The sequence below is a fragment of the Microtus oregoni genome, unplaced genomic scaffold, assembly GCF_018167655.1.
Source record: "Microtus oregoni isolate MIOR12 unplaced genomic scaffold, Mior012 000010F_ref0000083, whole genome shotgun sequence".
Taxonomy (NCBI): Eukaryota; Metazoa; Chordata; class Mammalia; order Rodentia; family Cricetidae; genus Microtus; species Microtus oregoni.
The window spans coordinates 32,212,194-32,226,914 of NW_024543069.1; positions in this window are offsets into that span (position 1 = coordinate 32,212,194).

The window sequence follows — 14,721 nt, forward strand, 5'->3', positions numbered from 1 at the left end:
AATTATGTGAATATAGTGAGACAAAACACTTGCACTTGTCAGAAAAATTAAACTTATTATTAACAGGCACGCAAAAGTCAGGGATCCATGGGTGGTTTGTCTGTCAAGCTTAGGAGAGCTAGAGAGGGTAGATGGACATGGGTTCATGTGTCCCACTATAGCATAGAGTGGAGGCTCCCTGACAGCAGCAAGGGACTCTCAGCACCCTCTGAACGAGCTCAACTTAAGTGTTGCAATGCACCCTCTTCAGGAAGAAAGGGAGTGTGGATTGCCTTGGATTTCCCCTTCTTATAATGTTTTATAAGCCCATAGCAGAGCAGTGCAGAAAGAGCTAGACAAGGAAAACTAAAGTGCGTGCTGGGAGAAAGGAGGGCGGAGTCAGAGCAATGAAAGGAAGAAGTGTATTGTCCAAACTTGCCTGGGACCTTTCTCTTCTCTGCAGTTCCCTTTAACATCACTGATTCTTTTATCGGAGATGTTCTTTGGGACCTGTTCTCCACTAATGACGCATTGCAACTTGTCAGTTTCTTCAAAGTTTTAGAATTTCTGTTCATTGACACATTGGCAATTCCTAAAAATGGACCCTAAGTCAAGATTCTTTTCCAAAATCCCATGTTTGTATCACAGACCCATCAAATCTGCATGTTTAATGCAGCATAGGTTCCTCAAATTCAGTAATATAACCCCCATTCATGTTTTCTTCTCTTTAGTTATTCCCTCTGGGTCTTCTATCTCACTAAATGGTATTGGTTTTCCATGGGACTATAAACTCCGTGACTCATTTCCACATCCAACCAGTGACCCAATCCTCCAGATGCTCCTCTAACATCACCATAAATTCTGATTGCAATATTCTCAGTAATACATTAATTATATATTAACCAATAACAGATGGGTAACCATCCATTAATAAAGCTTAAATGGGAGCAAGATGGTGAACACCTAGATATTCACCCCAAAATATCAAGAATTTGTAGAAGAAGGTTGCTTGTTTGTCTTGGCCACCCAGTACCAAAATAACCACACAGAAACTATATTATTTAAATCACTGTTTGGCCAATTAGCTCTAGCTTCTTATTAGCTAACTCATATATTAATTTCACCAATTTCTATTAATCTGTGTATGGTCACGTGGCTCTGGCTTACCTGCTAAAGTTCCAGTGTCTCTGACTCCACCCTCCTTTCTCCCAGCATGCACTTTAGTTTTCCTTGCCTAGCTCTTTCTGCGCTGCTCTGCTATGGGCTCAAAGCAGTCCTTTATTAACCAATGGTATTCGCAGAATACAGAGGGGAATCACACATAAAGAATTGATTGAAATGCATCAGAAATGGATATGGAATTTCATTGTTGAACAAACTAAAATCTGTTTGAAAATTAAGAGTTTTCACTTTTGAATTCTAGAAGTCACAAGAAGACAGATACAAGAACTGTCTGTCAGGGATCATGTTCTCCATCTTCAGTCTGTTCTTTGATTAGACACACACTGTTCTGAGATGCATGTTTTTCAAAATCAAACCCCCTTAACTGAGTTGGGAGTAGGAAAGTAAGTCTTCCCTAGGGATGAGCATACCAATTTGTTATCCCATACAAAATCGTCATCACTGAAAGCATGTGTAAGAGTAACATCATACAGACTGACCAGGTTATATTGAGAAATGCACATTGTCATGTATTTATATATTCTAAATATGTTATATTTAAATTTACATATACATATATGCAAGCAATAACAATCCCAGGAATCCACAAGGATGATCCCTGCTAAGACCCTAAGCAATAGAGGAGAGAGAGGGTCCAATATTGACTTGCTCTGTAGTCAGACTGATGAATATCTTAAATATCACCATGGAAGCTTCAGCCAGCAACTGATGAAAACAGAGGCAGAGACCCACATTGGAGCACTGGAATGAGCTCCCAAACTCAGCTGAAGAATGGAAGGAATGAGAATATGAGCAAAGAGGTCAAGACCATGATGGGTACATCCACAGAAACAGTCTACCTGAGCTAGTGGGAGCTCACCAACATCTTCTGGACAGTTCCATGGCTGGGGCAGACGAGGAACAATTGGCAGTGGCACAAGGATTTATCCCTACTGCTTATACTGTTTTTTTTGGGGGGGGGCACCTAGTCTCTTTGGATGGATACCTTGCTCAGCCTAGATATAGTGGTGAGGGGGTTCTTGGACCTTCCCCAAAACAATGTGCCTTACCCTCTCTGAGGAGTGGATAGGGGTAGGATGGGTGGTATGTGGAGGGAATGGGAGGAGGGGAGAGAGTAGGAATTAGATTGGTATGTATAATGAAAAAAGATAGTTTGTTTTCTTAAAAAAAGAAAACAATGAAAAAAGAGGTCAAGAATTTGAAGAATAATAAGGAAAGGGAAGGAGGAAACATTGTAATTATAATCTTTAAAAAGAAAACTCTTTAAAAATGGTTCTTAATATACTAATTAGACTTATTTAAGACTGCACACTATAAAAGGAAGGTTTATTTTGAAAGAAGAGTATAATTTTTATTTCAGTTACCCATTAGAAAAATAGTTATAGCACCAAAAGCTAAGTTTTCAGAGAGGTTATCAATATAATTTTTGAGAAATCTTGAAACTTGGCAGAGTATTAAAAATTATTATTATGGTTATTTTGGTATTACTATAAAGCTTTATGTAAGTAGCCAAAGTAGCATAATAGTTTGAACATAAAGAGGGAGATCTCTGAATTCGACAATAAAAGTCTTTCCCCAGGGGAGAACCTGTGACTACTATGATGCTAAATATACATCCCAATATGAAAACTCCGAGATCATTGAAAATAAGGGACAGAATGAGTGTAAGAGACAGAAGCAGTGGATAAGACAAGGAAACCATGTCTTCTGATCACGGCAGGACAGTAGCACATATGAAATATTCGTGGTAGAGACAGCACACATAGAACCTGTTCAAACTCAAGCCACACCAAACTTCATCACAGAGAGGGTGAACACACAATTGTACCTCTGCCCATGGAACTATTGGCAACTATTAGCTGCTGGGAGGAGAGTTTATCCCTGGTAAACCGGTAAGAGTTTATCTTAGAGAGTTTGTTCTCTCTAAGACTTTGTCCCCTGGTAAACCAAACATTCCAGTAGAAGACTATACATTCAAGAATATTTGGGGCAACACAAAATTGGTTTCAAAGCACACACACACATGAATTTAGGTGTGCTAGAAGAGGGTATAGATGAAAAGAGTTGGGGGAGGAGGGTTAAAATGATGGAAATATTCTGTACGAAACTCTCAAAGACTCAATAAAAATATTTTGAAGAAAAAATTTTAAATGGATGATAAATTTTCACTGGATACTAACCCAAGCCAAGCTTCAAGTTAACTACCAATGCAGGAAGACAAACGAGCTACTTCTCCTTTCCTAACGTTCAAAACATATTCAGAATTGAGAACTAGATACTTTGTACCTGCTTCATATTCACTGAGCTAACTAATTCAACTGTCTTACAGTAACTTTTCAAACTCTAATATCAGGTACATTTGTAAGATCTCAGCATTAGGATAAGAGAGTGTGACCACACTGACATTAGTGGTTAGAAATAAATGTGAAGCAGGGATTGCTTATTCACTATTGCCAAGTTGGACACTTAAAGACTCTGAGATGCATTTCACAGAGAAATTCTAATCACTAGAATACTCTCTAAATGAAAACTAGACAAAATAGATATTCATTTTAATTGATTAGCTAAGAAAGAAAACTAACTGACTATCTGCAAACACTACACATTAGGTTGATTGAAATGAAATATTTAGCTACTTAAAGATTTAAATATACTACCATGGACTCTGAAGTTCCAAGGTACCCATTCATGGTTTTCCCCCCACACTAATCACAACAGTAGGAAATTTGAACTGATTAATGACAGATTTCCCACAATCAACAACTTGACTATTCTAGGTTCAATTCAACACTGTGGTATAATATGTCATAGTTCAGTTGCTGGGCTTGTAGGAACATTAACTCCTCATTTAATATAATGCCAAATTAACTTTTATAAATTTAAATACTGTACACTAGGAAGAAGTCAATTCCGTGTCTTGTTAGCTTTTTATTGCTGCCATACATTTTTAAAGATGGTTAAAAAGCATGAAACACTCCCTCTTTTCTTCTTTGCAGTTGAGAATCCAAATTTGTGTTGTGCATCTCCTCGTGTCATGACAATTGAAAGCCATTATTTCCTTAGCAGAAAAAAATAATAACAATGAGAAATACAGACAGTCTTGACATCATGTGGTTCTGCATGCTTAGCATGTAAAGCACCATGAAAGGCTACAAATTATTGTTATCATGTCTAATGACACTGGAATGTTTAATTACTGCCTTCAATATGAGCATATAATGCCAGATCTCATTTTCCCTTTGTCTGTTCTCATTCCATTTGAAATCTAAATAATATCGTCCTTTACCCTTTGGCCTCAGCCTTTCATTTTTGTCGAAAAAAAAAAACAAGATCTATTTCCAATCCACAAACCAGATCTGGTGGAAATAACCACATCCATTCTAAGTCTCTTAAACAGCCAAGACATGGAGGGAAATTTCTTCCAAATTAACGCAAAGCTAAAAGAAAAAGAAAAACCAATCAGACTTACACCTGACTTCTCTATGGAAACCATGAAAGCCAGAAGGTCCTGGATAGAGGTACTGCAAAAACTAAGAGACCATGGATGCAAACCCAAACTACTATACCCAGCCAAGCTTTCGTTCACTATAAATGGAGAAAACAAAATTTTCCAGGATAAAAACAAATTTAAAAAATACGTAGCCACAAATCCAGCCTTACAGAAAGTAATAGAAGGAAAATCACTAACCAAGGAGTCCAACAATGACCACAATAACTCAGACATCTAGAGACCCTTCACCAGCGCAACTCAAAGAAGAGAAACACACAAACTCTACTACTAAAAAAGTGACCGGAGTTAACAACACTGGTCATTAATATCACTTAATGTCAATGGACTCAACTCACCTATAAAAAGGCACAGGCTAAAAAATTGGATACAAAAACAGGATCCAACATTCTGCTGTTTACAAGATACACACCTCAACCACAAAGACAGGCACCTACTCAGAGTAAAGGGCTGGGAAAAGGCTTATCAAGCAAATGGACCTAAGAAACAAGCAGGTGTGGCCATACTAATTTCTAACAAAGTTGACTTCAAACTTAAATCAATCAGAAGAGATGGAGAGGGACATTTTATACTCATAACAGGAACAATTCATCAGGATGAAGTCTCAATCTTGAATATCTATGCCCCTATTATAAAAGCACCCATGTACGTAAAAGAAACATACACATTAGAGTACTACGCTGCGGTAAAAAACAATGACTTTTCGAATTTTGCATGCAAATGGATGGAAATAGAAAACACTATAATGAGTGAGGTAACCCAGACCCAAAAAGATGAACATGGGATGTACTCACTCATAATTGGTTTCTAGCCATAAATAAGGGTCATGGAGTCTACAATTGGTGAACCTAAAGAAGCTAAGTAAGAAGAACCTTCATCTGGTGATGGATGGAGATAGAGACAGAGACCCACACTGGAGCACTGGACTGAATTCCCAAGGTCCCAATGAGGAGCAGAAGGAGGGAGAACATGAGCAAAGAAGTCGGGACCACGAGGGGTACACCCACCCACTGAGACAGTGGGGCTGATCTATTGGGAGCTCACCAGGCCAGCTGGACTGTGACTGAAAAAGCATGGGATAAAATCGGACTCTCTGAACATGGCGAACAATGAGGGCTGATGAGAAGCCAAGGACAATGGCACTGGATTTTGATCCTACTTAATGTGCTGGCTTTGTGGGAGCCTAGCTAGTTTGAATGTTCACCTTCCTAGATATGGACGGAGGGGGGACGACCTCGGACTTTCCACAGGGCAGGGAACCCTGACTGCTCTTTGGACTGGAGAGGGAGGGGGAGAAGAGTAGGGGTGGCAGAGAAGGATGGGAGAAGGAGGAGAAGGGTGGGAGGAGGGGGAGGGAAATGGGAGGCTGGGAGGAGGCGGAAACTTGTTTTTTTTTCCTTTTCTCAATAATAATAAAAAAAGAAACATTACTAAAACTCAAGGCAGCCATCAAACCGCACACACTAATAGTAGGAGTTATTAGTGAGTTATTAGTGAGTTATCTCTCACCAATGGACAGGTCAATCAGACAGATACCTAACAGAGAAATTAGAAAATTAATGGAGGTAATGAATCAATGGGACTTAACAGACATCTATAGAATATTCCACCCAAATAGGAAAAAAATATACCTTCTTCTCTGCAGCTCATGGAACCTTCTCGAAAATTGACCATATACTCGGTAACAAAGCAAACTTCCACAGTTACAAAAACATATTAGTAACCACGTGTGTCTTATGAGATCACCATGGATTAAAGTTAGAATTCAACAACAATGCTACCACCAGAAAGCCTACAAACTCATGAAAACTGAACAGTCAACTACTGAATCACACTTGGATTAAGGAAGAAATAAAGAAAGAAATTAAAGTCTTCCTTGAATTCAATGAAAATAAAGATACAACATACTCAAACTTATGGGACACTATGAAAGCAGTCCTAAGAGGAAAGTTCATAGCACTAATTACCCACTTAAAGAAAACAGAGAAAGCACACATTGGAGACTTAACAGCCCACCTGAAAGCTCTAGAAAAAAAAAGAAGCAGACTCACCTAGGAGGAGTAGAAGACTGGAAATAATCAAACTGAGGGCTGCAATCAACAAAATAGAAACACAGAAAACAATCCAAAGATTCAATGAAACAAAAAGCTGGTTCCTGGTGAACTTTTCTTTTAGACCAGTCATGTTCTAAGTCTCTGTGCTATCCAATGTTAGACAGTGTTTAGACATCTAAGCAGTGTTGGGCATGGACTCCTTTTCATGAAGTGGGAATCAAATTAAACCAGAGATCCTTTGGCTACTCCCACAAGTTCTGTTCCACCATTGCTGAAGCACATCTTGCAGGCAGGACAGATTGCAGGGTTTGGGGGCTAGTTTGGTGTCCACATTTCTCTTTCGGTAACCTGCAGAGTAACTTCTCGCAACAAAGAGACCAGAACAGAGGGGTGAAGGCTCAATGCCGACACTACTTTGACCTCTCTATTTTCAATGAGCTGTGTGGATACTGTCCTTAGCAATGGGGCACCACCGTCAGTTTGAAGAGAGCAGTTCTCGATCCTCGCATCAGTCTAGGTTTTTTTGAGGATCTTCACAGGACCCCCTCAGCCATCAATGCAACTAAATGCAACCCAGTCCCATGACTGGAAACCTTGACTGACAATAGCTTACTAGGATCACCCTCATAGATTCTAGGAAGTTTCCACTGCCCTAGGTTTCCACACCATACCCCAAATACCTCCAATTCTAGCTGTCTCTACTGGCATCATCTTCTCCCATCCCACCTTGCCCATACCTAATCCAAAAAAAAAAAAAAAATCAATAGACCTCCTTTATACAGACCAACAATGGACTGACAAAGAAATCAGAGAACCATCACCCTTCATAATAGCCACAAAAAACATAAAATATCTTGGAGTAACTCTAACCAAACAAGTGGAAAGCCTGTTCCACAAGAACTTTATCTCACCTATTAAATGTATTCTCCTTCCTCTTCCCAGGGATATCCACACATCTTCCCTAGAGTCCTCCTCTTTACCTAACCTTTCTGGGTCTATAAATTGTATCTTGATTATCAGTTACTTTACAGCTAATATTTACTTATAAGTGAATACATTCCATATTTGTCTTTCTGGGTCTAGGTTGCCTCACTAATTATGATTTTTTTAATTCCATCTATTTGCCTGCAAATTTCATGTAATCATTCTTTTAATAAGCTGAATATTAAATACTCGATTGTGTAAATGAAACACATTTCCTTTGTCCATTCTTCAGTTGAAGAGCATCTAGGTTGTTTCCAGTTTTCTGACTATTATGAACAAGATTGCCATGAACATAGTTGATTACATTTTATTGATTTGTATACGTTGCTCTTTAATGAAGCCTACTTGATCATGATAAATGATCTTTTTTATGTGTTCTTAGATCCATAAAAGAAATTGATCTATAATTCTCTTTCTTTGTTTAGATTTCATGTGGCTGAGTATCAAGGTAACTGTGCCCTCATAAAATGAATTGTGCAATGTTCCTTCTGTTTGTATTTTGTGGAACAATTTGAGTAGTATTGGCACTAACTCTTTTTGAAAGTCAGGTAGAATTTTGCACTAAAACCATTTTACCCTGACCTTTCTTAGGTTGGGAGACTTTTAATGACTGTTTCTATTTCACCATATGTCTATTTAAATTGCTTATCTGATCTTGATTTAACTTTGGTAAGTGGTACCTACCAAGAAAATTACCATGTTTTTAAATTTTCCAGTTTGATGAATTAAAGGTTTTTAATATATGTCTTTATGATTCTTTAGATTTCTTCATGTCTATTTTTATGTTTCCATTTTTGTTTTCAATTTTATTAATTGTGATATTCTCTCTTTCTTTTAATTAGTTTGGATAAGGTTTTTCTATTTTGTTGATTGTCTCAAAGAACCAACTCTTTATTTCATTGATTGTTAGCACTGTTCTATTTGTTTCTATTATATTGATTTCAACGCTTGACTTTATTATTTCTTGCAGTCTGCTCCCTTTGGATTGGATTACCTCTTTATGTTCCAGAGCTTTTGGGTATACTTTTCAGTTGTTAGTATAAGATCTCTACAAATTTTTATACATGCACTTACTGCTATGAACTTTCTTCTTAGCATACTTTCATTGTGTCCCATTAGTTTGGGTATGCTGTGTATTCATTGAATTCTAGTAAGTCTTTAATTCTGTGTGGACTCATTTTCATTGCATGGCGAGGTTTTTTTCAGTTTTCATAAGTTTGTATGTTTTGTGCTGTTTCTGTTGTTGGTATTCTGTTTGAATCCATGGTGTTCAGATAGGATGAAGAGAGTTATTTTAATCTTCTCGTATCTGTTGAGGCTTGTGGTCAGTTTTGAACAAAGTTCAATGAGGTGCTGAGAAGAAAGTATATTCTTTTATTTTAGGATGAAAAGATCTTCAAATATCTGTTAGGTCCTATATCCCAATTAATTTTTTGAATCAACAATTTCATAGTAGTGTATTCTGATTACTCTCCCCCCAGTTCCTATCTCTCCCTATCACTATCAACAGCCGCTATCTCCATCAGACATTTTCTCGAGATTCATAACTTTTGGTTTGGTTTTGTGATCCATTTATTCTGCCAGGGCCACTTTTGTGACCAGTGGAATGGAACTATCTCTTGGAGCTTCTGGAGTCATCAGTGGGTATACCACAGAATCAATGGGCCCTCTCTTTCCCCAAGTCTATCAGTAGCAAACAGTTAGCGGCAAGGGACAATGTTGTTAATCTACTTGGAAATCAATATGACCTCTAAATATTTATGCTTATGTTCATAGACAAATTTTACTATCATCCTTAATCAGATAATCACTTCTTTACAATGAATGAAGGTAAATGCAGAAGCTCCTAACTGTGCAAGGAGGGAGAGAAAATTATGGTTGGGTGGTATATTATCCCAAGCTCTGAGAACATTGTGATAGAGGGTCCAGGAATAATGTAAGAGCTGTAAGACAGGGAAAGGAGCAGTGAAAGATCATCTTCTAGAAAAGAAACAAGCACTGCAGGCATGAACTTAAAATAGCTACAGACTCCTGTCCTGTGTCTGCATAATGTACCAGTTAAGAGTCAGGCAGGGAGGAAGGGAAGAGAGGTTTAGGGTCCATGTTCTTTAGTGTTGAGCTCTGTGGTCCCTTATATGAAAAGTTTATAAACTAGGTAAGAGCTTAGGAGAGGAATTAATTGACTACTATAGGCAAAATGTGTTTAAAATAAGCCCTTGAGATGGACTTTTGGGGGTAGGTAGAGGCTCTTTAAGTCTCAGGAGAATACCTGATGAGAAGACACTGCAGAGGAGGCTTGAACAAGGATCAGATGGTGAGCCCATCTGATAGCTGCCACCCAGATCTGTGTCTATCCCCTGCTCTCCTTAAGGACAAGAAACTGAAGAGTTGCATGTGCTGGTAAATAAAATAGCTGTGATGATCAAGTAAAGAAGGAAGAATTTATTTTGATACATAGTTTGGAATAACTTTATGGTGGTTGGGAAACAGAAGAGATGGAACCAATATCCAGTATGACACAAAGGTGATACTGATAGAGGATGCTTAGGTATAATGGTAGCTCATGGTTCATGAACAAGAACTTTTCTGATTCTGTTCTTGGTTCCTTAGTTGCATGTAGCAGAAATGGTCCACCAGGAAACTATTGCTCTCTTGAGCTGATATTTTTCTTAAGGTATCTTATATGTATATTTTATTGGTTTGCCTCAAATACTTTTTTTCAAATAATTGTGTTTTCTAGAGATATAATTATTTTTCTATGTGTAGTAAGAACTCTTTCTTTATTTTCTATTATTTTTACACATGGCGAAGCAGACATATCAATCATTTTCCTCATTAAACAAAAATAAAACCCCACAAAGGATCAAGCAAATCTTCTGTCGAGCTTTAGATCAATCCTGCTTAGGAAGATTGAGTTTAAGCATGGAAACAGGAATTTCAAATCAGAGAATAAAGTTGGGGAAGAGCCAGGTGTCATAGTGAGACCAGAATCATGTCCAAGACACATAGCAAGAGTCAGCAAAAGTCAGAGACAATGACCAATAATTCAAGTCAAGACTCAGGGATGCTGAATACACTTTATCTTTTCCAGAATGTCTACTTGGGAGTAAAGTTATGTGATTATAAGTTATCAGAAATGTGCTGCTGGAAGCTGAAGAGTGCTGGAATGGTGACAAGCGTCCTCTGCAAAAGGGAGAGGATGGGTATTTTCTCAAAGCCTCCATGTTGCTCCCTCCCTGTGTGGGATTCTAGGGTTGACCCTTTACATTAGCCATCCAGGGGCCTATAGGCAAACCATACACTAGAGTTTTCTATTTTCCGTGTCCACAGATGTGAAGAGTATGTAGAGAAAGGCAACCTAGCATTGCCATTGAATGCTAAGTGCAGAGGATAATTGACTATGAATAATAAGTAAAGTGGAAACTCTCAAATTGACTTCTTATCACTGTTGATTATCATTCTGAGTAAAAGGGTGCTGTAATTCTTGACCTTCCCATACAGATATGGATTTTTCTTTGAGAGAGGAATAGCATAAGTGTTAATCAACTTTTCTTTTCCTATAAAATCAGGTAATGTTCATCAATGCTCAGCATTATATAATTCATTAGCCCATGGCTATACATATGAGCTAAAAAAATATTTAGAAAAGTCCCATTGTCATATATTACCAGTGTAACTTAGAGACTATTTTTTAACATTAATGTGTTTATATTACAGTCATAAAGACAGGCAGACCTGGGTCACATTAATTGATCAAGAACAACTTATGAAATAGAATGGAGATAAAGTAGCAACCGGCACATTAACCTAGCTAATCTAAATGCATATAAATAAACATATGGAATAAAGAACATATTTTCTGACACGGCACCACAGTCAAAGAGAGTTTGAAGAACTGTTATGATTCTCATTCAATATAGGAGCAGAGAATATTGAAGTATCCATCTTAGGCCTATAGGCCTATTATATCAGATAGACATTTTTGAGAAGCAGAGAATTTTGAAGGACTGTCCTATCTTGTGTTATTGAAGCTTGGAAGTTGCTTTTTGTATGTAGTCTAGTTTTGTAGTGGTCCTGTTTGTCTAGTTTGGACAATATACTGTCAGCAACTGAGACAAGGGCAGTTTTGTTTCCCCCAAAATGATACCTTTTGCCATAAGGAAAGAAAACTCCATATGGAGTTACTCCAATGCCCATTATATTCTGTGAAGTAAATTGATGCTGCCAGGAGCAAATGTGTCTCACTGTCATGAAAAGACTTAAGTTATTAAACATATTAAATGTCATATTCTGTATATCTATGATGTGTTTGAAGATCATCTATCTAAATATATCTGTGCATGACCTTGAAAACATATCTAATATGACTAACTATAATTTTGACTACTGGAGATGATTTAATAGGTGACTATTAAGATGATTCTTAATTATACATTATACTTTCAAATGAGTTGCATAAACACAATACCCCAAGTAAGAGTAGAAATATATATACAGTATAAAAAATTAACTTTAAATTTGTATCAATATACCAAAATTCATACTAATGTGAAATATTTAAAACTCATAGTTCTTTTTTTGGTTTAGAAGGAGATTCAACAATCTTATCATTTATATATCCTATCCTCCTTTTTCCCTTTAGAAAGAAACCTTTTAATCTAACTACTTTTCTAGCTTATTTTTACATTTACCAATAACATTTGTAACCAACGCCACTAAACAATGACAAACATTACTAATCTATTGATATAGTCATATTCAATATATATGATATAGTCATACTCAATAGATTATGAATGTTTGTCATTGTTTGTATATATAGTCTTTTTTGTTGCCATTCAATTCTCACAATGCTACTTAAGAACAGAAAGATTATATAAAATAAGCGTAGTGATTTTTGAGAAAAATATTTTTTGTGGACACCAAAATTTGGAGATTTCACATATTATAAAATGATACCTTCATAAAAATGTTTTCCTCAAATTTTAAAATGTTTCATTTTTAACTCATAGACCATACAGAAATAAGTGGGAGATGACATTTTGCTTAATAGCTTATATATCCTTCCCAAAGAAGTCAAGCCATTCAACTGTTACCCAGGAATCCAAACAAACATACATTTACTTCTGTACACTTTTTCCTCCATATGAGAGAAATGAAGCTATGTTCTTCACAATTCTGCCTAATGAAGTACTTCCTGTAGATGACTTTTAAAGTTATTGTCACGTTGGGTGTTGGTCAGAATTCCAAAGTTGGTTTACACTAACATACTGAACATAACTACATGTAAACTTTATATATATCATCTAATTGAAGAGTATGTTTCATGACCTGTCATTAGCAATTTCATGATACACCTGTCCTGTGAAACGGTTTAAAAACAATCCCTAATAAATTACTTCAGGCCTCTAGCAGATTCATTTGTATCTTTCTTACTTTATGATTGTTGATCTGACAAACAAACTTTCTCTCATCAAGTAATTCTGAACTAATGCTCGCTTTGTGCATTGATATATGACAGTCCCTTCAAAGACTCAGTCATCTCCCAGTAGTGACTTTTCAAACATCACATTGTTCTCCTGAAGTCATCAGCTTTTCCTAGATGCTTAGGGAAATGTGCAACATCTCTCTGGCTAATGTTGCCCCCAACTAGCATCATAGCAGCTACAGGGTCGACTATTTTAAGTGGCAGAACATTTAGAACAATACCGTAGCTCTCAAAAAGAATCCTCTTTGGCTGGACTTCACTAAAAGCTGGAAATCTAGTCAAATAATTAGACAGAATAATCCCAAATGTGGTATTCACTATATCCAAAACTCTGAATAACCCTAAGAATGCAAGGCCTGCACAGTTAATTTCACTAAAGGTTGAAGAGCAAACAGTCCAAAGTTTGCCTTTGTCTTGAGGAATATTGCAGTAAGCCCTCCGTTCATTCAACCAAATTTCACAAGTTATGTAAGTCATTCAGGATATAGGATTCAATTCTCTGTGTCCTTTCCTCCCACTTTCTGTGTGTGTGAGTGTGCGTGTGTGTCTCCTTTCCTTCCTTCCCTCTCAAAAAGCTTCTTTTTTAAAGATAAAAACAAAAGTACCAAAACAATAGACAAACAACAACAAAAATCACCGAAACACAATAAAAGCACACTAAAAAAACAATTTTGTGTTGACCTATCGCTCTTGGACATGACGCCTTTTTTACAGTGTGGTTGAGATGCCCAGTATCACTCCATTGGAGAAAGCTTAATTTCCCTTTCCCACCAAGTAACAATTGCAAATCACTTCTTGGTTAGGAGTAGGACAGTAACTTCCAGATCAAACAGGGATGATACACATATAAACTCATAGAGACTGTGACAGCACAGCCACAAAAGACTACTACAAGTTCAAAATAGACAATAGCCTAACACTGAAAAACTGAAAAGAAAAAACACTAAGTTCCACCACTAACCAAGAAGTTATTTGCAATTGACAATTTCTAGGAAAAAGAAAATCATTTTCTTCAATGGAGTGTTACTAGGTATATCAACTATACACCAGGACAGCCCTCAAGTTTAGTTTGTAAACATAAAATGGACTCCATGATTGTTTAGTTTTTTTGTATGTGTATGTGTTTGTGTGTATGTGTGTGTGTGTGTGTGTGTGTGAGAGAGAGAGAGAGAGAGAGAGAGAGAGAGAGAGAGAGAGAGAGAGATAGATGCACACAGGTGGTTTCTGTTTTGTTTCATCTTGGTATTTATGTCTTATTTGTTTGTATAGACCTTTGGTTCTATTTTGAAGGAAGAAAAAACATGATGCAATGAATTTAGGTGATTAGAAAAATGAGAATCTTGGAGGAGATGGGGAAGGGGAAAGTATATAATAAAAATATATGTATGTGAATCATTTTTTAAAATATTTTTTTTAAAAATCCACAAAGCATATGATTTTTCCAAACCAAATAAGATTAGTTATAAAAATACATGCTGGAAGCTAAGCTAGATAAATAAAATAAAATGGAAGATATATATTCATCT